The sequence below is a fragment of the Pseudophryne corroboree genome, chromosome 11 (assembly GCF_028390025.1).
Source record: "Pseudophryne corroboree isolate aPseCor3 chromosome 11, aPseCor3.hap2, whole genome shotgun sequence".
In the NCBI taxonomy this organism is placed as follows: domain Eukaryota; kingdom Metazoa; phylum Chordata; class Amphibia; order Anura; family Myobatrachidae; genus Pseudophryne; species Pseudophryne corroboree.
Window position 1 is genome coordinate 184,863,966 of NC_086454.1, and position 27,694 is coordinate 184,891,659.

At 34.6% G+C, this 27,694-nt stretch overlaps 11 non-coding genes across 11 annotated transcripts; all 11 read right to left on the minus strand.

Moving 5' to 3' along the window:
* Nucleotides 1-378: 378 nt before the first annotated feature.
* Nucleotides 379-451, minus strand: TRNAV-UAC (transfer RNA valine (anticodon UAC)). The gene has a single exon. It is a non-coding gene; the product is annotated as a tRNA-Val (tRNA).
* Nucleotides 452-2,377: 1,926 nt separating this feature from the next.
* On the minus strand, nucleotides 2,378-2,450 carry TRNAV-UAC (transfer RNA valine (anticodon UAC)). Its single transcript has one exon. It is a non-coding gene; the product is annotated as a tRNA-Val (tRNA).
* Nucleotides 2,451-4,377: 1,927 nt separating this feature from the next.
* TRNAV-UAC (transfer RNA valine (anticodon UAC)) lies at nucleotides 4,378-4,450 on the minus strand. Its single transcript has one exon. It is a non-coding gene; the product is annotated as a tRNA-Val (tRNA).
* Nucleotides 4,451-6,377: 1,927 nt separating this feature from the next.
* On the minus strand, nucleotides 6,378-6,450 carry TRNAV-UAC (transfer RNA valine (anticodon UAC)). The gene has a single exon. It is a non-coding gene; the product is annotated as a tRNA-Val (tRNA).
* Nucleotides 6,451-8,376: 1,926 nt separating this feature from the next.
* On the minus strand, nucleotides 8,377-8,449 carry TRNAV-UAC (transfer RNA valine (anticodon UAC)). Its single transcript has one exon. It is a non-coding gene; the product is annotated as a tRNA-Val (tRNA).
* A 1,922-nt stretch (nucleotides 8,450-10,371) lies between these two features.
* On the minus strand, nucleotides 10,372-10,444 carry TRNAV-UAC (transfer RNA valine (anticodon UAC)). The gene has a single exon. It is a non-coding gene; the product is annotated as a tRNA-Val (tRNA).
* Nucleotides 10,445-12,370: 1,926 nt separating this feature from the next.
* Nucleotides 12,371-12,443, minus strand: TRNAV-UAC (transfer RNA valine (anticodon UAC)). Its single transcript has one exon. It is a non-coding gene; the product is annotated as a tRNA-Val (tRNA).
* A 1,927-nt stretch (nucleotides 12,444-14,370) lies between these two features.
* Nucleotides 14,371-14,443, minus strand: TRNAV-UAC (transfer RNA valine (anticodon UAC)). The gene has a single exon. It is a non-coding gene; the product is annotated as a tRNA-Val (tRNA).
* Nucleotides 14,444-23,022: 8,579 nt separating this feature from the next.
* On the minus strand, nucleotides 23,023-23,095 carry TRNAV-UAC (transfer RNA valine (anticodon UAC)). The gene has a single exon. It is a non-coding gene; the product is annotated as a tRNA-Val (tRNA).
* A 1,926-nt stretch (nucleotides 23,096-25,021) lies between these two features.
* On the minus strand, nucleotides 25,022-25,094 carry TRNAV-UAC (transfer RNA valine (anticodon UAC)). The gene has a single exon. It is a non-coding gene; the product is annotated as a tRNA-Val (tRNA).
* A 1,926-nt stretch (nucleotides 25,095-27,020) lies between these two features.
* TRNAV-UAC (transfer RNA valine (anticodon UAC)) lies at nucleotides 27,021-27,093 on the minus strand. Its single transcript has one exon. It is a non-coding gene; the product is annotated as a tRNA-Val (tRNA).
* Between the last annotated feature and the right edge of the window lie 601 nt (nucleotides 27,094-27,694).

Below are 27,694 nucleotides of genomic sequence, written 5' to 3' on the forward strand. Positions count from 1 at the left end.
TGATGGAAATGTTGGTTTAAGTGATTTATTTAACTGTACTCAGTTAAGATGATTTATGGAAAAAGGTAGTTAGATATGATACTACAATTTATTTGTTTACTATAAATGAAATATATGATACATTGCTACCAATTTCTTATAAAACAAGAAGATTATTTGAATCTGCTCCAGATTTTTAATCAGTTGTTTGCTGTAATAAGTTATTTTATAATTAAAAGCTTATAGATATTACAAATAAAATTTATTTCCATATTTAGAGAAGAAATTGAATTTTGTAAGTGAATAAATGACATATTTCACATTGAGCAGCAGCAAGTCAGATGTTATAAGAACGATAGTGAAGAAAATTTTCATAAGTCATAAATTAGTGCAAAAAGATGGTTCCACTGGGGATTGAACCCAGGACCTTCTGCGTGTAAAGCAGATGTGATAATCACTACACTATGAAACCAATATGCAATACAAAAACAAACTGTTCAATTTTCTGGTTGTCCTGACAGTCGTAGTGATTTTTTGTAAACTGTTCCGGATTATCGGTGAAACGTCAAAGTGATTGTTCTTTCATTATATATAATTTAAAAAAACAGAGCACCATATTTTTGGTAAATTGACCCAATACTTAATAGTGGTACACCTAGCTAAAGAAAGTTATAGCCTGGTTGACCAACCTTGCATAATTAAACATTTAATATTAATCTTTATTAAAAAGCAATGACTGCAATGATAAATAAATGTGTATATCCATTTTAAAGTACGCATTTTGCAAAGTTTTTTAAGTGATTATTTTTAATTTGAAGAAAACAAATATACAAAATTCTTTATTTCTAACATCTTGACCAATTATTATCTACTGTAAGTACTCTTACCAAGATCACATTTTACTGGATTTTTTAATAAATATGGGTTCACTTGGGATTGAACCCAGGACTTTCTCTGTGTAAAGCAGATGTGCTAACCACTATGCTATGAAACCACAACATAAACTGTTCTTACACTAGAAGAGATTTTTGGTCATCTTGACAATCAAATGCCCCAAAATCTGAGGTACACACTAAGAGATTTTGTTTAAAAATCCAATTATATGTCACACAACACTGAATTTTCATATGTCAGCAATTAAGCAGCATGACTTAGTCATGAAAAAATGCAGAAAATATGGTCAGTTTATCGAGAACCTCCAAGTACCACACAGTGCACTATTATAGTAGGCTGAGATTTTTTTTTATCTTGGCTCACCGATTCAATAACCGAAGGAGTGTGTTTGTGACCATCAGTTGTCTGGTTTATCGTAAATACACCAAATGGTCATTTAAAAACACTACCCAGTAAAACAGGATGAGCAACCAATTTTTTTGCAATTTACTTTAATAATTGTATAGTGGGTACATAGATAAAGACAGTTGTAACATGGTTGACCAAACTTGCATTACCCAACATTTAAAATAAAACTTTAGTAAAGAGCAATGTGTGCAATGTTGAATAAACCTGCATATTCCCATTTTAAATAAAGATTTTTTTGAAGCTTTTCAAGTGAATATTTATAATTTGAAAAACTATATACACAAAAATCATTATTTTTAACATTTTGACCAATTATCATCTGCAGGTGTCACACTTATCAAAATCACTTTTCTGTGATTTTTCTTGCCATGTTACCATAAAGTGCCTGTATTACAAATACTACATATAAATAAATGCCCTTTCACAACATAACTTAGGCATAATACTCGAAAAAGACTTTAGTAATAATCAATATACTATCTATCCAGAAGTCAAATCTATCAGCATTTTTGCTAAACTTGCACATAGTAATTATGGAAATATTTATTTACATTTAAAGTAAATGATCTGGAAGTGAATATTAGCTACATCAAAACATGATTGCAGTTTATCATGCATTAATCATGCAATACCAAACCTTGGCAGCATTATCAAGTTGCTAGTGAAGTCATGTGAACAGTGAAGTCCTGGAAAGAATAGCTGTGCTTTGGTGAACTGGTGATGGAAATGTTGGTTTAAGTGATTTATTTAACTGTACTCAGTTAAGATGATTTATGGAAAAATGTAGTTGGATATGATACTACAATTTATTTGTTTACTATAAATGAAATATATGATACATTGCTACCAATTTCTTATAAAACAAGAAGATTATTTGAATCTGCTCCAGATTTTTAATCAGTTGTTTGCTGTAATAAGTTATTTTATAATTAAAAGCTAATAGATATTACAAATAACATTTATTTCCATATTTAGAGAAGAAATTGAATTTTGTAAGTGAACAAATGACATATTTCACATTGAGCAGTAGCAGGTCAGATGTTATAAGAATGATAGTGAAGAAAATTTTCATAAGTCATAAATTAGTGCAAAAATATGGTTCCACTGGGGATTGAACCCAGGACCTTCTGCGTGTAAAGCAGATGTGATAATCACTACACTATGAAACCAATATGCAATACAAAAACAAACTGTTCAATTTTTTGGTTGTCCTGACAGTCATAGTGATTTTTTGTAAACTGTTCCGGATTATCGGTGAAACGTCAAAATGATTGTTCTTTCATTATATATAATTTTAAAAAAAACAGAGCACCATATTTTTTGGCAAATTGACCCAATACTTAATAGTGGTACACCTAGCTAAAGAAAGTTATAGCCTGGTTGACCAACCTTGCATAATTAAACATTTAATATTAATCTTTATTAAAAAGCAATGACTGCAATGATTAATAAATGTGTATATCCATTTTAAAGTAAGCATTTTGCAAAGTTTTTTAAGTGATTATTTTAAATTTGAAGAAAACAAATATACAAAATTCTTTATTTCTAACATCTTGACCAATTATTATCTACTGTAAGTACTCTTATCAAGATCACATTTTACTGGATTTTTTAATAAATATGGGTTCACTTGGGATTAAACCCAGGACTTTCTCTGTGTAAAGCAGATGTGCTAACGACTATGCTATGAAACCACAACATAAACTGTTCTTACACTAGAAGAGATTTTTGGTCATCTTGACAATCAAATGCCCCAAAATCTGAGGTACACACTAAGTGATTTTGTTTAAAAATCCAATTATATGTCACACAACACTGAATTTTCATATGTCAGCAATTAAGCAGCATGACTTAGTCGTGAAAAAATGCAGAAAATATGGTCAGTTTATCGAGAACCTCCAAGTACCACACAGTGCACTATTATAGTAGGCTGAGATTTTTTTTTATCTTGGCTGACCGATTCAATAACCGAAGGAGTGTGTTTGTGACCATCAGTTGTCTGGTTTATCGGAAATACACCAAATGGTCATTTGAAAACACTACCCAGTAAAACAGGATGAGCAACCAATTTTTTGCAATTTACTTTAATAATTGTATAGTGGGTACATAGATAAAGACAGTTGTAACATGGTTGACCAAACTTGCATTACCCAACATTTAAAATAAAACTTTAGTAAAGAGCAATGTGTGCAATGTTGAATAAACCTGCATATTCCCATTTTAAATAAAGATTTTTTGAAGCTTTTCAAGTGAATATTTATAATTTGAAAAACTATATACACAAAAATCATTATTTCTAACATTTTGACCAATTATCATCTGCAGGTGTCACACTTATCAAAATCATTTTTCAGTGATTTTTCTTGCCATGTTACCATAAAGTGCCTGTATTACAAATACTACATATAAATAAATGCCCTTTCACAACATAACTTAAGCATAATACTCGAAAAAGATTTTAGTAATAATCAATATACTATCTATCCAGAAGTCAAATCTATCAGCATTTTTGCTAAACTTGCACATAGTAATTATGGAAATATTTATTTACATTTAAAGTAAATGATCTGGAAGTGAATATTAGCTACATCAAAACATGATTGCAGTTTATCATGCATTAATCATGCAATACCAAACCTTGGCAGCATTATCAAGTTGCTAGTGAAGTCATGTGAACAGTGAAGTCCTGGAAAGAATAGCTGTGCTTTGGTGAACTGGTGATGGAAATGTTGGTTTAAGTGATTTATTTAACTGTACTCAGTTAAGATGATTTATGGAAAAAGGTAGTTAGATATGATACTACAATTTATTTGTTTACTATAAATGAAATATATGATACATTGCTACCAATTTCTTATAAAACAAGAAGATTATTTGAATCTGCTCCAGATTTTTAATCAGTTGTTTGCTGTAATAAGTTATTTTATAATTAAAAGCGAATAGATATTACAAATAACATTTATTTCCATATTTAGAGAAGAAATTGAATTTTGTAAGTGAACAAATGACATATTTCACATTGAGCAGTAGCAGGTCAGATGTTATAAGAATGATAGTGAAGAAAATTTTCATAAGTCATAAATTAGTGCAAAAATATGGTTCCACTGGGGATTGAACCCAGGACCTTCTGCGTGTAAAGCAGATGTGATAACCACTACACTATGAAACCAATATGTAATACAATAACAAACTGTTCAATTTTCTGGTTGTCCTGACAGTCGTAGTGATTTTTTGTAAACTGTTCCGGATTATCGGTGAAACGTCAAAGTGATTGTTCTTTCATTATATATAATTTAAAAAAAAAACAGAGCACCATATTTTTGGCAAATTGACCCAATACTTAATAGTGGTACACCTAGCTAAAGAAAGTTATAGCCTGGTTGACCAACCTTGCATAATTAAACATTTAATATTAATCTTTATTAAAAAGCAATGACTGCAATGATAAATACATGTGTATATCCATTTTAAAGTAAGCATTTTGCAAAGTTTTTTAAGTGATTATTTTTAATTTGAAGAAAACAAATATACAAAATTCTTTATTTCTAACATCTTGACCAATTATTATCTACTGTAAGTACTCTTATCAAGATCACATTTTACTGGATTTTTTAATAAGTATGGGTTCACTTGGGATTGAACCCAGGACTTTCTCTGTGTAAAGCAGATGTGCTAACCACTATGCTATGAAACCACAACATAAACTGTTCTTACACTAGAAGAGATTTTTGGTCATATTGACAATCAAATGCCCCAAAATCTGAGGTACACACTAAGTGATTTTGTTTAAAAATCCAATTATATGTCACACAACACTGAATTTTCATATGTCAGCAATTAAGCAGCATGACTTAGTCGTGAAAAAATGTAGAAAATATGGTCAGTTTATCGAGAACCTCCAAGTACCACACAGTGCACTATTATAGTAGGCTGAGATTTTTTTTTATCTTGGCTGACCGATTCAATAACCGAAGGAGTGTGTTTGTGACCATCAGTTGTCTGGTTTATCGGAAATACACCAAATGGTCATTTACAAACACTACCCAGTAAAACAGGATGAGCAACCAATTTTTTGCAATTTACTTTAAGAATTGTATAGTGGGTACATAGATAAAGACAGTTGTAACATGGTTGACCAAACTTGCATTACCCAACATTTAAAATAAAACTTTAGTAAAGAGCAATGTGTGCAATGTTGAATAAACCTGCATATTCCCATTTTAAATAAAGATTTTTTGAAGCTTTTCAAGTGAATATTTATAATTTGAAAAACTATATACACAAAAATCATTATTTCTAACATTTTGACCAATTATCATCTGCAGGTGTCACACTTATCAAAATCACTTTTCAGTGATTTTTCTTGCCATGTTACCATAAAGTGCCTGTATTACAAATACTACATATAAATAAATGCCCTTTCACAACATAACTTAAGCATAATACTCGAAAAAGACTTTAGTAATAATCAATATACTATCTATCCAGAAGTCAAATCTATCAGCATTTTTGCTAAACTTGCACATAGTAATTATGGAAATATTTATTTACATTTAAAGTAAATGATCTGGAAGTGAATATTAGCTACATCAAAACATGATTGCAGTTTATCATGCATTAATCATGCAATACCAAACCTTGGCAGCATTATCAAGTTGCTAGTGAAGTCATGTGAACAGTGAAGTCCTGGAAAGAATAGCTGTGCTTTGGTGAACTGGTGATGGAAATGTTGGTTTAATTGATTTATTTAACTGTACTCAGTTAAGATGATTTATGGAAAAAGGTTGTTAGATATGATACTACAATTTATTTGTTTACTATAAATGAAATATATGATACATTGCTACCAATTTCTTATAAAACAAGAAGATTATTTGAATCTGCTCCAGATTTTTAATCAGTTGTTTGCTGTAATAAGTTATTTTATAATTAAAAGCTTATAGATATTACAAATAAAATTTATTTCCATATTTAGAGAAGAAATTGAATTTTGTAAGTGAATAAATGACATATTTCACATTGAGCAGCAGCAAGTCAGATGTTATAAGAATGATAGTGAAGAAAATTTTCATAAGTCATAAATTAGTGCAAAAAGATGGTTCCACTGGGGATTGAACCCAGGACCTTCTGCGTGTAAAACAGATGTGATAACCACTACACTACGAAACAAATATGCAATACAATAACAAACTGTTCAATTTTCTGGTTGTCCTGACAGTCGTAGTGATTTTTTGTAAACTGTTCCGGATTATCGGTGAAACGTCAAAGTGATTGTTCTTTCATTATATATAATTTTTAAAAAAACAGAGCACCATATTTTTGGCAAATTGACCCAATACTTAAAAGTGGTACACCTAGCTAAAGAAAGTTATAGCCTGGTTGACCAACCTTGCATAATTAAACATTTAATATTAATCTTTATTAAAAAGCAATGACTGCAATGATAAATAAATGTGTATATCCATTTTAAAGTAAGCATTTTGCAAAGTTTTTTAAGTGATTATTTTTAATTTGAAGAAAACAAATATACAAAATTCTTTATTTCTAACATCTTGACCAATTATTATCTACTGTAAGTACTCTTATCAAGATCACATTTTACTGGATTTTTTAATAAATATGGGTTCACTTGGGATTGAACCCAGGACTTTCTCTATGTAAAGCAGATGTGCTAACCACTATGCTATGAAACCACAACATAAACTGTTCTTACACTAGAAGAGATTTTTGGTCATCTTGACAATCAAATGCCCCAAAATCTGAGGTACACACTAAGAGAATTTGTTTAAAAATCCAATTATATGTCACACAACACTGAATTTTCATATGTCAGCAATTAAGCAGCATGACTTAGTCATGAACAAATGCAGAAAATATGGTCAGTTTATCGAGAACCTCCAAGTACCACACAGTGCACTATTATAGTAGGCTGAGATTTTTTTTTATCTTGGCTCACCGATTCAATAACCGAAGGAGTGTGTTTGTGACCATCAGTTGTCTGGTTTATCGGAAATACACCAAATGGCCATTTAAAAACACTACCCAGTAAAACAGGATGAGCAACCAATTTTTTGCAATTTACTTTAATAATTGTATAGTGGGTACATAGATAAAGACAGTTGTAACATGGTTGACCAAACTTGCATTACCCAACATTTAAAATAAAACTTTAGTAAAGAGCAATGTGTGCAATGTTGAATAAACCTGCATATTCCCATTTTAAATAAAGATTTTTTGAAGCTTTTCAAGTGAATATTTATAATTTGAAAAACTATATACACAAAAATCATTATTTCTAACATTTTGACCAATTATCATCTGCAGGTGTCACACTTATCAAAATCACTTTTCAGTGATTTTTCTTGCCATGTTACCATAAAGTGCCTGTATTACAAATACTACATATAAATAAATGCCCTTTCACAACATAACTTAGGCATAATACTCGAAAAAGACTTTAGTAATAATCAATATACTATCTATCCAGAAGTCAAATCTATCAGCATTTTTGCTAAACTTGCACATAGTAATTATGGAAATATTTATTTACATTTAAAGTAAATGATCTGGAAGTGAATATTAGCTACATCAAAACATGATTGCAGTTTATCATGCATTAATCATGCAATACCAAACCTTGGCAGCATTATCAAGTTGCTAGTGAAGTCATGTGAACAGTGAAGTCCTGGAAAGAATAGCTGTGCTTTGGTGAACTGGTGATGGAAATGTTGGTTTAAGTGATTTATTTAACTGTACTCAGTTAAGATGATTTATGGAAAAATGTAGTTAGATATGATACTACAATTTATTTGTTTACTATAAATGAAATATATGATACATTGCTACCAATTTCTTATAAAACAAGAAGATTATTTGAATCTGCTCCAGATTTTTAATCAATTGTTTGCTGTAATAAGTTATTTTATAATTAAAAGCTAATAGATATTACAAATAACATTTATTTCCATATTTAGAGAAGAAATTGAATTTTGTAAGTGAACAAATGACATATTTCACATTGAGCAGTAGCAGGTCAGATGTTATAAGAATGATAGTGAAGAAAATTTTCATAAGTCATAAATTAGTGCAAAAATATGGTTCCACTGGGGATTGAACCCAGGACCTTCTGCGTGTAAAGCAGATGTGATAATCACTACACTATGAAACCAATATGCAATACAAAAACAAACTGTTCAATTTTCTGGTTGTCCTGACAGTCGTAGTGATTTTTTGTAAACTGTTCCGGATTATCGGTGAAACGTCAAAGTGATTGTTCTTTCATTATATATAATTTAAAAAAAAAACAGAGCACCATATTTTTGGCAAATTGACCCAATACTTAATAGTGGTACACCTAGCTAAAGAAAGTTATAGCCTGGTTGACCAACCTTGCATAATTAAACATTTAATATTAATCTTTATTAAAAAGCAATGACTGCAATGATAAATACATGTGTATATCCATTTTAAAGTAAGCATTTTGCAAAGTTTTTTAAGTGATTATTTTTAATTTGAAGAAAACAAATATACAAAATTCTTTATTTCTAACATCTTGACCAATTATTATCTACTGTAAGTACTCTTATCAAGATCACATTTTACTGGATTTTTTAATAAGTATGGGTTCACTTGGGATTGAACCCAGGACTTTCTCTGTGTAAAGCAGATGTGCTAACCACTATGCTATGAAACCACAACATAAACTGTTCTTACACTAGAAGAGATTTTTGGTCATATTGACAATCAAATGCCCCAAAATCTGAGGTACACACTAAGTGATTTTGTTTAAAAATCCAATTATATGTCACACAACACTGAATTTTCATATGTCAGCAATTAAACAGCATGACTTAGTCGTGAAAAAATGTAGAAAATATGGTCAGTTTATCGAGAACCTCCAAGTACCACACAGTGCACTATTATAGTAGGCTGAGATTTTTTTTATCTTGGCTGACCGATTCAATAACCGAAGGAGTGTGTTTGTGACCATCAGTTGTCTGGTTTATCGGAAATACACCAAATGGTCATTTACAAACACTACCCAGTAAAACAGGATGAGCAACCAATTTTTTGCAATTTACTTTAAGAATTGTATAGTGGGTACATAGATAAAGACAGTTGTAACATGGTTGACCAAACTTGCATTACCCAACATTTAAAATAAAACTTTAGTAAAGAGCAATGTGTGCAATGTTGAATAAACCTGCATATTCCCATTTTAAATAAAGATTTTTTGAAGCTTTTCAAGTGAATATTTATAATTTGAAAAACTATATACACAAAAATCATTATTTCTAATATTTTGACCAATTATCATCTGCAGGTGTCACACTTATCAAAATCACTTTTCAGTGATTTTTCTTGCCATGTTACCATAAAGTGCTTGTATTACAAATACTACATATAAATAAATGCCCTTTCACAACATAACTTAAGCATAATACTCGAAAAAGACTTTAGTAATAATCAATATACTATCTATCCAGAAGTCAAATCTATCAGCATTTTTGCTAAACTTGCACATAGTAATTATGGAAATATTTATTTACATTTAAAGTAAATGATCTGGAAGTGAATATTAGCTACATCAAAACATGATTGCAGTTTATCATGCATTAATCATGCAATACCAAACCTTGGCAGCATTATCAAGTTGCTAGTGAAGTCATGTGAACAGTGAAGTCCTGGAAAGAATAGCTGTGCTTTGGTGAACTGGTGATGGAAATGTTGGTTTAAGTGATTTATTTAACTGTACTCAGTTAAGATGATTTATGGAAAAAGGTAGTTAGATATGATACTACAATTTATTTGTTTACTATAAATGAAATATATGATACATTGCTACCAATTTCTTATAAAACAAGAAGATTATTTGAATCTGCTCCAGATTTTTAATCAGTTGTTTGCTGTAATAAGTTATTTTATAATTAAAAGCTTATAGATATTACAAATAAAATTTATTTCCATATTTAGAGAAGAAATTGAATTTTGTTAGTGAATAAATGATTTCACATTGAGCAGCAGCAAGTCAGATGTTATAAGAATGATAGTGAAGAAAATTTTCATAAGTCATAAATTAGTGCAAAAAGATGGTTCCACTGGGGATTGAACCCAGGACCTTCTGCGTGTAAAACAGATGTGATAACCACTACACTACGAAACAAATATGCAATACAATAACAAACTGTTCAATTTTCTGGTTGTCCTGACAGTCGTAGTGATTTTTTGTAAACTGTTCCGGATTATCGGTGAAACGTCAAAGTGATTGTTCTTTCATTATATATAATTTTTTTAAAAACAGAGCACCATATTTTTGGCAAATTGACCCAATACTTAAAAGTGGTACACCTAGCTAAAGAAAGTTATAGCCTGGTTGACCAACCTTGCATAATTAAACATTTAATATTAATCTTTATTAAAAAGCAATGACTGCAATGATAAATAAATGTGTATATCCATTTTAAAGTAAGCATTTTGCAAAGTTTTTTAAGTGATTATTTTTAATTTGAAGAAAACAAATATACAAAATTCTTTATTTCTAACATCTTGACCAATTATTATCTACTGTAAGTACTCTTATCAAGATCACATTTTACTGGATTTTTTAATAAATATGGGTTCACTTGGGATTGAACCCAGGACTTTCTCTATGTAAAGCAGATGTGCTAACCACTATGCTATGAAACCACAACATAAACTGTTCTTACACTAGAAGAGATTTTTGGTCATCTTGACAATCAAATGCCCCAAAATCTGAGGTACACACTAAGAGATTTTGTTTAAAAATCCAATTATATGTCACACAACACTGAATTTTCATATGTCAGCAATTAAGCAGCATGACTTAGTCATGAAAAAATGCAGAAAATATGGTCAGTTTATCGAGAACCTCCAAGTACCACACAGTGCACTATTATAGTAGGCTGAGATTTTTTTTTATCTTGGCTCACCGATTCAATAACCGAAGGAGTGTGTTTGTGACCATCAGTTGTCTGGTTTATCGGAAATACACCAAATGGCCATTTAAAAACACTACCCAGTAAAACAGGATGAGCAACCAATTTGTTGCAATTTACTTTAATAATTGTATAGTGGGTACATAGATAAAGACAGTTGTAACATGGTTGACCAAACTTGCATTACCCAACATTTAAAATAAAACTTTAGTAAAGAGCAATGTGTGCAATGTTGAATAAACCTGCATATTCCCATTTTAAATAAAGATTTTTTGAAGCTTTTCAAGTGAATATTTATAATTTGAAAAACTATATACACAAAAATCATTATTTCTAACATTTTGACCAATTATCATCTGCAGGTGTCACACTTATCAAAATCACTTTTCAGTGATTTTTCTTGCCATGTTACCATAAAGTGCCTGTATTACAAATACTACATATAAATAAATGCCCTTTCACAACATAACTTAGGCATAATACTCAAAAAAGACTTTAGTAATAATCAATATACTATCTATCCAGAAGTCAAATCTATCAGCATTTTTGCTAAACTTGCACATAGTAATTATGGAAATATTTATTTACATTTAAAGTAAATGATCTGGAAGTGAATATTAGCTACATCAAAACATGATTGCAGTTTATCATGCATTAATCATGCAATACCAAACCTTGGCAGCATTATCAAGTTGCTAGTGAAGTCATGTGAACAGTGAAGTCCTGGAAAGAATAGCTGTGCTTTGGTGAACTGGTGATGGAAATGTTGGTTTAAGTGATTTATTTAACTGTACTCAGTTAAGATGATTTATGGAAAAATGTAGTTAGATATGATACTACAATTTATTTGTTTACTATAAATGAAATATATGATACATTGCTACCAATTTCTTATAAAACAAGAAGATTATTTGAATCTGCTCCAGATTTTTAATCAGTTGTTTGCTGTAATAAGTTATTTTATAATTAAAAGCTAATAGATATTACAAATAACATTTATTTCCATATTTAGAGAAGAAATTGAATTTTGTAAGTGAACAAATGACATATTTCACATTGAGCAGTAGCAGGTCAGATGTTATAAGAATGATAGTGAAGAAAATTTTCATAAGTCATAAATTAGTGCAAAAATATGGTTCCACTGGGGATTGAACCCAGGACCTTCTGCGTGTAAAGCAGATGTGATAATCACTACACTATGAAACCAATATGCAATACAAAAACAAACTGTTCAATTTTCTGGTTGTCCTGACAGTCGTAGTGATTTTTTGTAAACTGTTCCGGATTATCGGTGAAACGTCAAAGTGATTGTTCTTTCATTATATATAATTTAAAAAAAAAACAGAGCACCATATTTTTGGCAAATTGACCCAATACTTAATAGTGGTACACCTAGCTAAAGAAAGTTATAGCCTGGTTGACCAACCTTGCATAATTAAACATTTAATATTAATCTTTATTAAAAAGCAATGACTGCAATGATAAATAAATGTGTATATCCATTTTAAAGTAAGCATTTTGCAAAGTTTTTTAAGTGATTATTTTTAATTTGAAGAAAACAAATATACAAAATTCTTTATTTCTAACATCTTGACCAATTATTATCTACTGTAAGTACTCTTATCAAGATCACATTTTACTGGATTTTTTAATAAATATGGGTTCACTTGGGATTGAACCCAGGACTTTCTCTGTGTAAAGCAGATGTGCTAACCACTATGCTATGAAACCACAACATAAACTGTTCTTACACTAGAAGAGATTTTTGGTCATCTTGACAATCAAATGCCCCAAAATCTGAGGTACACACTAAGAGATTTTGTTTAAAAATCCAATTATATGTCACACAACACTGAATTTTCATATGTCAGCAATTAAGCAGCATGACTTAGTCATGAAAAAATGCAGAAAATATGGTCAGTTTATCGAGAACCTCCAAGTACCACACAGTGCACTATTATAGTAGGCTGAGATTTTTTTTTATCTTGGCTCACCGATTCAATAACCGAAGGAGTGTGTTTGTGACCATCAGTTGTCTGGTTTATCGGAAATACACCAAATGGTCATTTAAAAACACTACCCAGTAAAACAGGATGAGCAACCAATTTTTTGCAATTTACTTTAATAATTGTATAGTGGGTACACAGATAAAGACAGTTGTAACATGGTTGACCAAACTTGCATTACCCAACATTTAAAATAAAACTTTAGTAAAGAGCAATGTGTGCAATGTTGAATAAACCTGCATATTCCCATTTTAAATAAAGATTTTTTGAAGCTTTTCAAGTGAATATTTATAATTTGAAAAACTATATACACAAAAATCATTATTTTTAACATTTTGACCAATTATCATCTGCAGGTGTCACACTTATCAAAATCACTTTTCTGTGATTTTTCTTGCCATGTTACCATAAAGTGCCTGTATTACAAATACTACATATAAATAAATGCCCTTTCACAACATAACTTAGGCATAATACTCGAAAAAGACTTTAGTAATAATCAATATACTATCTATCCAGAAGTCAAATCTATCAGCATTTTTGCTAAACTTGCACATAGTAATTATGGAAATATTTATTTACATTTAAAGTAAATGATCTGGAAGTGAATATTAGCTACATCAAAACATGATTGCAGTTTATCATGCATTAATCATGCAATACCAAACCTTGGCAGCATTATCAAGTTGCTAGTGAAGTCATGTGAACAGTGAAGTCCTGGAAAGAATAGCTGTGCTTTGGTGAACTGGTGATGGAAATGTTGGTTTAAGTGATTTATTTAACTGTACTCAGTTAAGATGATTTATGGAAAAATGTAGTTAGATATGATACTACAATTTATTTGTTTACTATAAATGAAATATATGATACATTGCTACCAATTTCTTATAAAACAAGAAGATTATTTGAATCTGCTCCAGATTTTTAATCAGTTGTTTGCTGTAATAAGTTATTTTATAATTAAAAGCTAATAGATATTACAAATAACATTTATTTCCATATTTAGAGAAGAAATTGAATTTTGTAAGTGAACAAATGACATATTTCACATTGAGCAGTAGCAGGTCAGATGTTATAAGAATGATAGTGAAGAAAATTTTCATAAGTCATAAATTAGTGCAAAAATATGGTTCCACTGGGGATTGAACCCAGGACCTTCTGCGTGTAAAGCAGATGTGATAATCACTACACTATGAAACCAATATGCAATACAAAAACAAACTGTTCAATTTTTTGGTTGTCCTGACAGTCATAGTGATTTTTTGTAAACTGTTCCGGATTATCGGTGAAACGTCAAAATGATTGTTCTTTCATTATATATAATTTAAAAAAAAACAGAGCACCATATTTTTTGGCAAATTGACCCAATACTTAATAGTGGTACACCTAGCTAAAGAAAGTTATAGCCTGGTTGACCAACCTTGCATAATTAAACATTTAATATTAATCTTTATTAAAAAGCAATGACTGCAATGATTAATAAATGTGTATATCCATTTTAAAGTAAGCATTTTGCAAAGTTTTTTAAGTGATTATTTTAAATTTGAAGAAAACAAATATACAAAATTCTTTATTTCTAACATCTTGACCAATTATTATCTACTGTAAGTACTCTTATCAAGATCACATTTTACTGGATTTTTTAATAAATATGGGTTCACTTGGGATTAAACCCAGGACTTTCTCTGTGTAAAGCAGATGTGCTAACGACTATGCTATGAAACCACAACATAAACTGTTCTTACACTAGAAGATATTTTTGGTCATCTTGACAATCAAATGCCCCAAAATCTGAGGTACACACTAAGTGATTTTGTTTAAAAATCCAATTATATGTCACACAACACTGAATTTTCATATGTCAGCAATTAAGCAGCATGACTTAGTCGTGAAAAAATGCAGAAAATATGGTCAGTTTATCGAGAACCTCCAAGTACCACACAGTGCACTATTATAGTAGGCTGAGATTTTTTTTTATCTTGGCTGACCGATTCAATAACCGAAGGAGTGTGTTTGTGACCATCAGTTGTCTGGTTTATCGGAAATATACCAAATGGTCATTTAAAAACACTACCCAGTAAAACAGGATGAGCAACCAATTTTTTGCAATTTACTTTAATAATTGTATAGTGGGTACATAGATAAAGACAGTTGTAACATGGTTGACCAAACTTGCATTACCCAACATTTAAAATAAAACTTTAGTAAAGAGCAATGTGTGCAATGTTGAATAAACCTGCATATTCCCATTTTAAATAAAGATTTTTTGAAGCTTTTCAAGTGAATATTTATAATTTGAAAAACTATATACACAAAAATCATTATTTCTAACATTTTGACCAATTATCATCTGCAGGTGTCACACTTATCAAAATCACTTTTCAGTGATTTTTCTTGCCATGTCACCATAAAGTGCCTGTTGTCACGATCCGGGTATCTGGACGCCATTACTTACCCTTCAGATGCCTCCTAAGGCGGGCTCAGCGTTCCAGGACCGGATTCCGCTGTTCCTGAGTTTCCACATACAGAGTGGTCTTTTCATCAGCCGCGGCCTCCGCTGTGCCCGCGTGGTTAAATGTGCATCTATCAGCCTGGCGTCTCCTGTCTCCGGTGGCCGGCGCCGCCATTACTGTTTCCCAGACCACATGGATTACAAACCAAACTTCCCTCCAAGTGTCTGCATGGGCGCAGCCATCTTGGATTCTGTCATCTGATCATTTCCACCAATCTGCTGTCTGTGTTGTTGATTTGCATAATTGCCTAGCCAACCCCTTCCTTGCTGCAGGTATAAGTAAGCTGTACCTGAGCAAGGAAGACGTCAGTGCTTTGGTTGTCAAACCTAGTTCCTGTTTGTCTCTCTTCTATGATTGTCTTCCAGGTTCCAGCTCCTGTCTCAAGACTTCCACCATAGAGACCCGCACCAGCATTCCACCTGCGGTGTAGCCTGACTCTCCAATCCATTGTGGATTCATCTGTTTCCAGCTACAACACTACCTGCTTCCAGCCTCAGCTTCCAGCAGAGTACAGCTTCCCTTAAAGGGCCGGTGTCCTTTCTACACTTTACCACTCTCCACCGGAATTATTATTTCTCCGCTCTCAAGTTCTACATTTCAGTTCACATTTCATCGCTCCCAAAGTTCATTTATTATTTAACTGGTTCCAGCCAGTATCCACTCCGTGCTAACAACAGTCTGGTTCCAGCCAGTATCCACAGCAGCTGTTTTACCTTCAGCAACCCAGCTCTTCCTGGAACACCAGCTGGTATAATCCTGGGTTATCTCCATTGCTACAGCCGGGCCTGGTAAGGACTTTCCATCTAGAAGATCATAAGAACTATCTCACACTACCAGTGCCCTGTGGCTCCTGCCATGCTGTAGTACTCAGGAACTGTATTTATTCTTTGCTGACTTTTACGTTTTCTTTTATTGCTGCTGTGATGCGGAGTTGTCATAATAAACATCATTGACTTTTATCTAAGTTGTCGTGGTCACGCCTTCGGGCAGTTATTATTCATGTTACTTACATGTCCAGGGGTCTGATACAACCTCCCAGGTTCCGGTACATCTCAGCCCCTACAACTGAGGCTGCCTCCCGTCAGCTCAGGCCCTCAGTTGTGACAGTAAGCACTGACCTAATGAATCCAGCCGGAGACCAGGATCAAGCGGCCAGGCCGATGCAAGAACTGGCAGCCCGACTAGAACATCAGGAGGCTGCACAGGGCCACATCATCCGCTGTCTCCAGGATCTCTCTACTCGGCTGGATGGGATTCAGACAACTCTCCGTGGATCAGGCGCGTCTGGTGCGTCAACCACAGTGACTCCAGCTATAACCCCACCCACCTTACCCATTTCTGCTCCACGTCTTCATCTTCCAACGCCAGCAAAATTTGACGGATCTCCAAGATTCTGCAGGGGATTTCTCAACCAGTGTGAGATTCAGTTTGAGCTACAACCTGGCAATTTTCCCAGTGACCGTACAAAAATTGCCTACATTATTTCTCTTCTCAGTGGCTCAGCCCTTGATTGGGCATCACCGTTATGGGAGAGGTCCGACACCCTGCTATCTTCTTACACTGCATTTGTGTCAACATTCAGGCGCATCTTCGACGAGCCAGGCCGGGTAACTTCAGCTTCGTCTGAGATTCTCCGTTTACGCCAGGAATCACGTACTGTAGGACAATATCTTATACAGTTCCAGATCCTGGCATCCGAACTGGCATGGAACGACGAGGCCCTGTATGCTGCATTCTGGCATGGTTTATCCGAGCGTATTAAAGATGAGTTATTAAAGATGAAGAGACTTACCCTCCAAGTTAGATGAGCTAATCTCACTTTGTACGAAAGTTGACTTGCGTTTCAGAGAGAGAGCAACTGAGCGTGGAAGATCATCTGCTCCAAAATCTTCTACTCCTCCTCCTCGCCAACTGTCACCAACTACAGATGAACCCATGCAAATTGGCCGTTCCCGTTTAACTCCTGCTGAGCGCCGAAGACGTCTCTCCGAGTTTCTCTGTCTGTATTGTGCAGCTCCGTCTCACACCATTAATGCCTGTCCCAAACGTCCGGGAAACTCCAAATCCTAGCTCGCCAAGGAGAGGGCCGGCTAGGAGTAATGATCTCCTCTCCATCTCCTCAAGATTGTAACCTCCCAGTCTCGCTTCAAGTTGCTCAACGTTATCAGAACGTCATTGCCCTCCTGGATTCCGGAGCAGCTGGGAACTTTATTACTGAAGCCTATGTTAAACGGTGGTCCCTACCCACCGAGAGACTTCCTTCGTCCTTTTCCTTAACTGCTGTGGATGGCAGTAAAATTTTTGATACAGTTATTTCTCTAAGGACTCTACCAGTTCGTCTGAGAGTGGGAGTTCTTCATTCCGAACTTATTTCATTTTTAGTGATTCCAAGAGCCACACATCCTGTGGTCCTGGGCCTTCCATGGCTCCGTCTTCACAATCCTACAATTGATTGGACGACTACGCAAATCCTGGCATGGGGTTCCTCCTGTACTAAGACATGTTTGTTTAAAGTGTTGCCTGTCTGTTCTTCCTCCCCCAGGTCGTCTGATGTTCCACCTCCTCCATATCAAGATTTCACGGATGTGTTCAGTAAAGCTTCTGCTGATATCCTTCCTCCTCATAGAGAATGGGACTGCCCGATTGATCTCGTTCCAGGGAAGGTTCCACCTCGAGGCCGAACTTATCCGTTGTCTCTCCCCGAGACACATTCTATGGAGGAATACATTAAAGAGAACCTAGCAAAGGGGTTCATTCGACCTTCTTCTTCTCCAGCCGGCGCAGGCTTCTTTTTTGTAAAGAAGAAAGATGGTGGTCTGCGGCCGTGCATCGACTACAGAGGTTTGAACGACATTACCATCAAGAACCGCTATCCTTTACCCCTGATTACTGAGCTCTTTGACAGAGTTAGCGGAGCTACCATCTTTACAAAGCTGGACCTGAGAGGTGCATACAATCTCATCCGGATCCGTGAGGGTGACGAGTGGAAGACCGCATTTAACACCCGTGACGGACATTATGAGTACCTCGTCATGCCCTTCGGATTGAGCAATGCTCCAGCTGTCTTCCAGCATTTCGTCAATGAGATCTTCAGAGACATTCTATACCGTCATGTCGTGGTCTATCTAGATGATATCCTCATTTTTGCCAACGATTTAGAGGAACATCGTTTCTGGGTAAAGGAGGTTCTGTCCCGTCTCCGTGTCAATCATCTCTACTGCAAATTAGAGAAATGCGTCTTTGAAGTCAAGTCCATTCCGTTTCTAGGGTACATTGTGTCCGGTTCCGGACTAGAGATGGATCCTGAGAAACTACAAGCAATCCAGAATTGGCCGGTACCCTTAACCCTCAAAGGGGTCCAGAGGTTCTTAGGGTTCGCCAATTATTACCGAAAGTTTATACGAGACTTTTCCACCATTGTGGCGCCTATTACTGCTTTCACCAAGAAGGGTGCTAACCCGTCCAAGTGGTCTGAAGAAGCCATGCAAGCTTTTCATCTTTTAAAACAGAGGTTCATCTCTGCACCTGTCCTGAAACAGCCTGACATCGACTCTCCTTTCATCTTAGAGGTGGATGCCTCCTCCGTTGGAGTAGGAGCGGTGTTATCTCAGAGGGCTAAAGATGGTCATTTACATCCTTGCAGTTTCTTCTCACGGAAGTTCTCCCCAGCGGAGCGCAACTATGCCATTGGCGACCAGGAGTTGCTAGCCATCAAGCTCGCTCTAGAGGAGTGGAGATATTTGTTGGAGGGAGCTTCTCATTCAATCACCATCCTTACAGACCACAAGAACCTTCTATATCTAAAAGGCGCACAATGTCTCAACCCTCGTCAGGCCAGATGGGCACTTTTCTTTTCCAGGTTCGACTTTAAACTCCAGTTCTGTCCGGGCTCTCAGAATCGCAAGCCCGATGCCCTTTCCCGCTCATGGGAGCAAGAAAATGAGTCAGAGTCTTCAGACAAGCATCCTATTATAAATCCGTTGGCATTCTCCACGGTAGGGATGGACTCTACGCCCCCATCAGGGAAAAGTTTTGTGAAGCCGACACTAAGGAAAAAGCTCATGCATTGGGCCCATGCTTCCCGTTTTGCTGGACATACAGGTATCCAAAAAACCCTGGAGTTTATCTCTAGGTCCTATTGGTGGCCAACTCTGAAAAAGGACGTTTTGGAGTTTATTGCATCTTGCCCAAAGTGTGCTCAACATAAAGTATCCCGCCAGTCGCCTGCGGGGCAACTGGTTCCACTATCTGTTCCCCGTCGACCATGGACCCATTTGTCGATGGATTTTATTACAGATTTGCCCATGTGCAACAAGTTCAATACCATCTGGGTGGTAGTTGACCGGTTCACCAAGATGGCACACTTCATTCCTCTCACCGGTCTTCCGTCAGCTTCCAAGTTGGCTCAAGTATTCATACAAGAGATCTTCCGACTCCACGGTCTTCCAGAAGAAATTATCTCAGATCGAGGAGTTCAATTCACAGCCAAATTCTGGCGAAGTTTATGTCAAGTCCTCCAAGTCAAGTTAAAGTTTTCCACGGCTTACCATCCTCAGACCAATGGTCAAACTGAGAGGGTGAATCAGGACTTGGAGGCCTTCCTCCGCATCTATGTGTCCTCCTCTCAAGATGACTGGGTTCAATTACTTCCCTGGGCCGAGTTCTGTCATAACAACCAGTATCATTCTTCATCTTCTTCAACACCATTCTTCACCAACTTTGGATTCCACCCTAAAGTCCCTGAGTTCCAACCGCTTCCAGCAACTTCTGTTCCCGCAGTGGATATCACCTTGCATCAGTTTGCCAATATCTGGAAGAGCGTACGATCAGCTCTGCTCAAGGCATCGTTCAGGTACAAGAAGTTTGCGGATAAGAAGCGTCGAGCAGTTCCTGCTCTCAAGGTGGGTGATCGGGTATGGTTATCCACGAAGAATTTGAGGTTAAGAGTTCCCAGTATGAAGTTTGCACCTCGCTACATCGGTCCTTTCAAAATTGATCAAGTCATCAATCCTGTTGCTTACAGACTCCAGTTACCTCCCTTCTTAAAAATACCCAGGACATTCCATGTTTCCCTGTTGAAACCGCTAATCTTGAATCGGTTTCATTCCTCACTTCCACCAACTCCGAAAGTCCAAACTCAACAAGGCGTTGAGTATGAAGTGGCCAAGATCCTGGACTCACGTCACCGTTACGGTCAACTTCAGTATCTCATTGACTGGAAGGGCTATGGTCCTGAAGAACGCTCTTGGACCAATGCCTCTGACGTCCATGCTCCTGCCTTGGTCCGAAATTTCCACGCAAAGTTTCCTTTAAAGCCTAAGAAGTGTCCTGGGGCCACTCCTAAAGGGGGGGGTGCTGTCACGATCCGGGTATCTGGACGCCATTACTTACCCTTCAGATGCCTCCTAAGGCGGGCTCAGCATTCCAGGACCGGATTCCGCTGTTCCTGAGTTTCCACATACAGAGTGGTCTTTTCATCAGCCGCGGCCTCCGCTGTGCCCGCGTGGTTAAATGTGCATCTATCAGCCTGGCGTCTCCTGTCTCCGGTGGCCGGCGCCGCCATTACTGTTTCCCAGACCACATGGATTACAAACCAAACTTCCCTCCAAGTGTCTGCATGGGCGCAGCCATCTTGGATTCTGTCATCTGATCATTTCCACCAATCTGCTGTCTGTGTTGTTGATTTGCATAATTGCCTAGCCAACCCCTTCCTTGCTGCAGGTATAAGTAAGCTGTACCTGAGCAAGGAAGACGTCAGTGCTTTGGTTGTCAAACCTAGTTCCTGTTTGTCTCTCTTCTATGATTGTCTTCCAGGTTCCAGCTCCTGTCTCAAGACTTCCACCATAGAGACCCGCACCAGCATTCCACCTGCGGTGTAGCCTGACTCTCCAATCCATTGTGGATTCATCTGTTTCCAGCTACAACACTACCTGCTTCCAGCCTCAGCTTCCAGCAGAGTACAGCTTCCCTTAAAGGGCCGGTGTCCTTTCTACACTTTACCACTCTCCACCGGAATTATTATTTCTCCGCTCTCAAGTTCTACATTTCAGTTCACATTTCATCGCTCCCAAAGTTCATTTATTATTTAACTGGTTCCAGCCAGTATCCACTCCGTGCTAACAACAGTCTGGTTCCAGCCAGTATCCACAGCAGCTGTTTTACCTTCAGCAACCCAGCTCTTCCTGGAACACCAGCTGGTATAATCCTGGGTTATCTCCATTGCTACAGCCGGGCCTGGTAAGGACTTTCCATCTAGAAGATCATAAGAACTATCTCACACTACCAGTGCCCTGTGGCTCCTGCCATGCTGTAGTACTCAGGAACTGTATTTATTCTTTGCTGACTTTTACGTTTTCTTTTATTGCTGCTGTGATGCGGAGTTGTCATAATAAACATCATTGACTTTTATCTAAGTTGTCGTGGTCACGCCTTCGGGCAGTTATTATTCATGTTACTTACATGTCCAGGGGTCTGATACAACCTCCCAGGTTCCGGTACATCTCAGCCCCTACAACTGAGGCTGCCTCCCGTCAGCTCAGGCCCTCAGTTGTGACACCTGTATTACAAATACTACATATAAATAAATGCCCTTTCACAACATAACTTAAGCATAATACTCGAAAAAGATTTTAGTAATAATCAATATACTATCTATCCAGAAGTCAAATCTATCAGCATTTTTGCTAAACTTGCACATAGTAATTATGGAAATATTTATTTACATTTAAAGTAAATGATCTGGAAGTGAATATTAGCTACATCAAAACATGATTGCAGTTTATCATGCATTAATCATGCAATACCAAACCTTGGCAGCATTATCAAGTTGCTAGTGAAGTCATGTGAACAGTGAAGTCCTGGAAAGAATAGTTGTGCTTTGGTGAACTGGTGATGGAAATGTTGGTTTAAGTGATTTATTTAACTGTACTCAGTTAAGATGATTTATGGAAAAAGGTAGTTAGATATGATACTACAATTTATTTGTTTACTATAAATGAAATATATGATACATTGCTACCAATTTCTTATAAAACAAGAAGATTATTTGAATCTGCTCCAGATTTTTAATCAGTTGTTTGCTGTAATAAGTTATTTTATAATTAAAAGCTAATAGATATTACAAATAACATTTATTTCCATATTTAGAGAAGAAATTGAATTTGTAAGTGAACAAATGACATATTTCACATTGAGCAGTAGCAGGTCAGATGTTATAAGAATGATAGTGAAGAAAATTTTCATAAGTCATAAATTAGTGCAAAAATATGGTTCCACTGGGGATTGAAGCCAGGACCTTCTGCGTGTAAAGCAGATGTGATAACCACTACACTATAAAACCAATATGCAATACAATAACAAACTGTTCAATTTTCTGGTTGTCCTGACAGTCGTAGTGATTTTTTGTAAACTGTTCCGGATTATCGGTGAAACGTCAAAGTGATTGTTCTTTCATTATATATAATTTTAAAAAAAACAGAGCACCATATTTTTGGCAAATTGACCCAATACTTAATAGTGGTACACCTAGCTAAAGAAAGTTATAGCCTGGTTGACCAACCTTGCATTATTAAACATTTAATATTAATCTTTATTAAAAAGCAATGACTGCAATGATTAATAAATGTGTATATCCATTTTAAAGTAAGCATTTTGCAAAGTTTTTGAAGTGATTATTTTTAATTTGAAGAAAACAAATATACAAAATTCTTTATTTCTAACATCTTGACCAATTATTATCTACTGTAAGTACTTTTATCAAGATCACATTTTACTGGATTTCTTAATAAATATGGGTTCACTTGGGATTGAACCCAGGACTTTCTCTGTGTAAAGCAGATGTGCTTATCACTATGCTATGAAACCACAACATAAACTGTTCTTACACTAGAAGAGATTTTTGGTCATCTTGACAATCAAATGCCCCAAAATCTGAGGTACACACTAAGTGATATTGTTTAAAAAACCAATTATATGTCACACAACACTGAATTTTCATAAGTCCGCAATTAAGCAGCATGACTTAGTCGTGAAAAAATGCAGAAAATATGGTCAGTTTATCGAGAACCTCCAAGTACCACACAGTGCACTATTATAGTAGGCTGAGATTTTTTTTTATCTTGGCTGACCGATTCAATAACCGAAGGAGTGTGTTTGTGACCATCAGTTGTCTGGTTTATCGGAAATACACCAAATGGTCATTTAAAAACACTACCCAGTAAAACAGGATGAGCAACCAATTTTTTGCAATTTACTTTAATAATTGTATAGTGGGTACATAGATAAAGACAGTTGTAACATGGTTGACCAAACTTGCATTACCCAACATTTAAAATAAAACTTTAGTAAAGAGCAATGTGTGCAATGTTGAATAAACCTGCATATTCCCATTTTAAATAAAGATTTTTTGAAGCTTTTCAAGTGAATATTTATAATTTGAAAAACTATATACACAAAAATCATTATTTCTAACATTTTGACCAATTATCATCTGCAGGTGTCACACTTATCAAAATCACTTTTCAGTGATTTTTCTTGCCATGTTACCATAAAGTGCCCTTATTACAAATACTACATATAAATAAATGCCCTTTCACAACATAACTTAAGCATAATACTCGAAAAAGACTTTAGTAATAATCAATATACTATCTATCCAGAAGTCAAATCTATCAGCATTTTTGCTAAACTTGCACATAGTAATTATGGAAATATTTATTTACATTTAAAGTAAATGATCTGGAAGTGAATATTAGCTACATCAAAACATGATTGCAGTTTATCATGCATTAATCATGCAATACCAAACCTTGGCAGCATTATCAAGTTGCTAGTGAAGTCATGTGAACAGTGAAGTCCTGGAAAGAATAGCTGTGCTTTGGTGAACTGGTGATGGAAATGTTGGTTTAAGTGATTTATTTAACTGTACTCAGTTAAGATGATTTATGGAAAAATGTAGTTAGATATGATACTACAATTTATTTGTTTACTATAAATGAAATATATGATACATTGCTACCAATTTCTTATAAAACAAGAAGATTATTTGAATCTGCTCCAGATTTTTAATCAGTTGTTTGCTGTAATAAGTTATTTTATAATTAAAAGCTAATAGATATTACAAATAACATTTATTTCCATATTTAGAGAAGAAATTGAATTTTGTAAGTGAACAAATAACATATTTCACATTGAGCAGTAGCAGGTCAGATGTTATAAGAATGATAGTAAAGAAAATTTTCATAAGTCATAAATTAGTGCAAAAATATGGTTCCACTGGGGATTGAACCCAGGACCTTCTGCGTGTAAAGCAGATGTGATAACCACTACACTATGAAACCAATATGCAATACAAAAACAAACTGTTCAATTTTTTGGTTGTCCTGACAGTCGTAGTGATTTTTTGTAAACTGTTCCGGATTATCGGTGAAACGTCAAAATGATTGTTCTTTCATTATATATAATTTAAAAAAAAACAGAGCACCATATTTTTTGGCAAATTGACCCAATACTTAATAGTGGTACACCTAGCTAAAGAAAGTTATAGCCTGGTTGACCAACCTTGCATAATTAAACATTTAATATTAATCTTTATTAAAAAGCAATGACTGCAATGATTAATAAATGTGTATATCCATTTTAAAGTAAGCATTTTGCAAAGTTTTTTAAGTGATTATTTTAAATTTGAAGAAAACAAATATACAAAATTCTTTATTTCTAACATCTTGACCAATTATTATCTACTGTAAGTACTCTTATCAAGATCACATTTTACTGGATTTTTTAATAAATATGGGTTCACTTGGGATTAAACCCAGGACTTTCTCTGTGTAAAGCAGATGTGCTAACGACTATGCTATGAAACCACAACATAAACTGTTCTTACACTAGAAGAGATTTTTGGTCATCTTGACAATCAAATGCCCCAAAATCTGAGGTACACACTAAGTGATTTTGTTTAAAAATCCAATTATATGTCACACAACACTGAATTTTCATATGTCAGCAATTAAGCAGCATGACTTAGTCGTGAAAAAATGCAGAAAATATGGTCAGTTTATCGAGAACCTCCAAGTACCACACAGTGCACTATTATAGTAGGCTGAGATTTTTTTTTATCTTGGCTGACCGATTCAATAACCGAAGGAGTGTGTTTGTGACCATCAGTTGTCTGGTTTATCGGAAATATACCAAATGGTCATTTAAAAACACTACCCAGTAAAACAGGATGAGCAACCAATTTTTTGCAATTTACTTTAATAATTGTATAGTGGGTACATAGATAAAGACAGTTGTAACATGGTTGACCAAACTTGCATTACCCAACATTTAAAATAAAACTTTAGTAAAGAGCAATGTGTGCAATGTTGAATAAACCTGCATATTCCCATTTTAAATAAAGATTTTTTGAAGCTTTTCAAGTGAATATTTATAATTTGAAAAACTATATACACAAAAATCATTATTTCTAACATTTTGACCAATTATCGTCTGCAGGTGTCACACTTATCAAAATCACTTTTCAGTGATTTTTCTTGCCATGTTACCATAAAGTGCCTGTATTACAAATACTACATATAAATAAATGCCCTTTCACAACATAACTTAACCATAATACTCGAAAAAGGCTTTAGTAATAATCAATATACTATCTATCCAGAAGTCAAATCTATCAGCATTTTTGCTAAACTTGCACATAGTAATTATGGAAATATTTATTTACATTTAAAGTAAATGATCTGGAAGTGAATATTAGCTACATCAAAACATGATTGCAGTTTATCATGCATTAATCATGCAATACCAAACCTTGGCAGCATTATCAAGTTGCTAGTGAAGTCATGTGAACAGTGAAGTCCTGGAAAGAATAGCTGTGCTTTGGTGAACTGGTGATGGAAATGTTGGTTTAAGTGATCTATTTAACTGTACTCAGTTAAGATGATTTATGGAAAAAGGTAGTTAAATATGATACTACAATTTATTTGTTTACTATAAGTGAAATATATGATACATTGCTACCAATTTCTTATAAAACAAGAAGATTATTTGAATCTGCTCCAGATTTTTAATCAGTTGTTTGCTGTAATAAGTTATTTTATAATTAAAAGCTAATAGATATTACAAATAACATTTATTTCCATATTTAGAGAAGAAATTGAATTTGTAAGTGAACAAATGACATATTTCACATTGAGCAGTAGCAGGTCAGATGTTATAAGAATGATAGTGAAGAAAATTTTCATAAGTCATAAATTAGTGCAAAAATATGGTTCCACTGGGGATTGAAGCCAGGACCTTCTGCGTGTAAAGCAGATGTGATAACCACTACACTATAAAACCAATATGCAATACAATAACAAACTGTTCAATTTTCTGGTTGTCCTGACAGTCGTAGTGATTTTTTGTAAACTGTTCCGGATTATCGGTGAAACGTCAAAGTGATTGTTCTTTCATTATATATAATTTAAAAAAAAACAGAGCACCATATTTTTGGCAAATTGACCCAATACTTAATAGTGGTACACCTAGCTAAAGAAAGTTATAGCCTGGTTGACCAACCTTGCATTATTAAACATTTAATATTAATCTTTATTAAAAAGCAATGACTGCAATGATAAATAAATGTGTATATCCATTTTAAAGTAAGCATTTTGCAAAGTTTTTTAAGGGATTATTTTTAATTTGAAGAAAACAAATATACAAAATTCTTTATTTCTAACATCTTGACCAATTATTATCTACTGTAAGTACTTTTATCAAGATCACATTTTACTGGATTTTTTAATAAATATGGGTTCACTTGGGATTGAACCCAGGACTTTCTCTGTGTAAAGCAGATGTGCTAACCACTATGCTATGAAACCACAACATAAACTGTTCTTACACTAGAAGAGATTTTTGGTCATATTGACAATCAAATGCCCCAAAATCTGAGGTACAC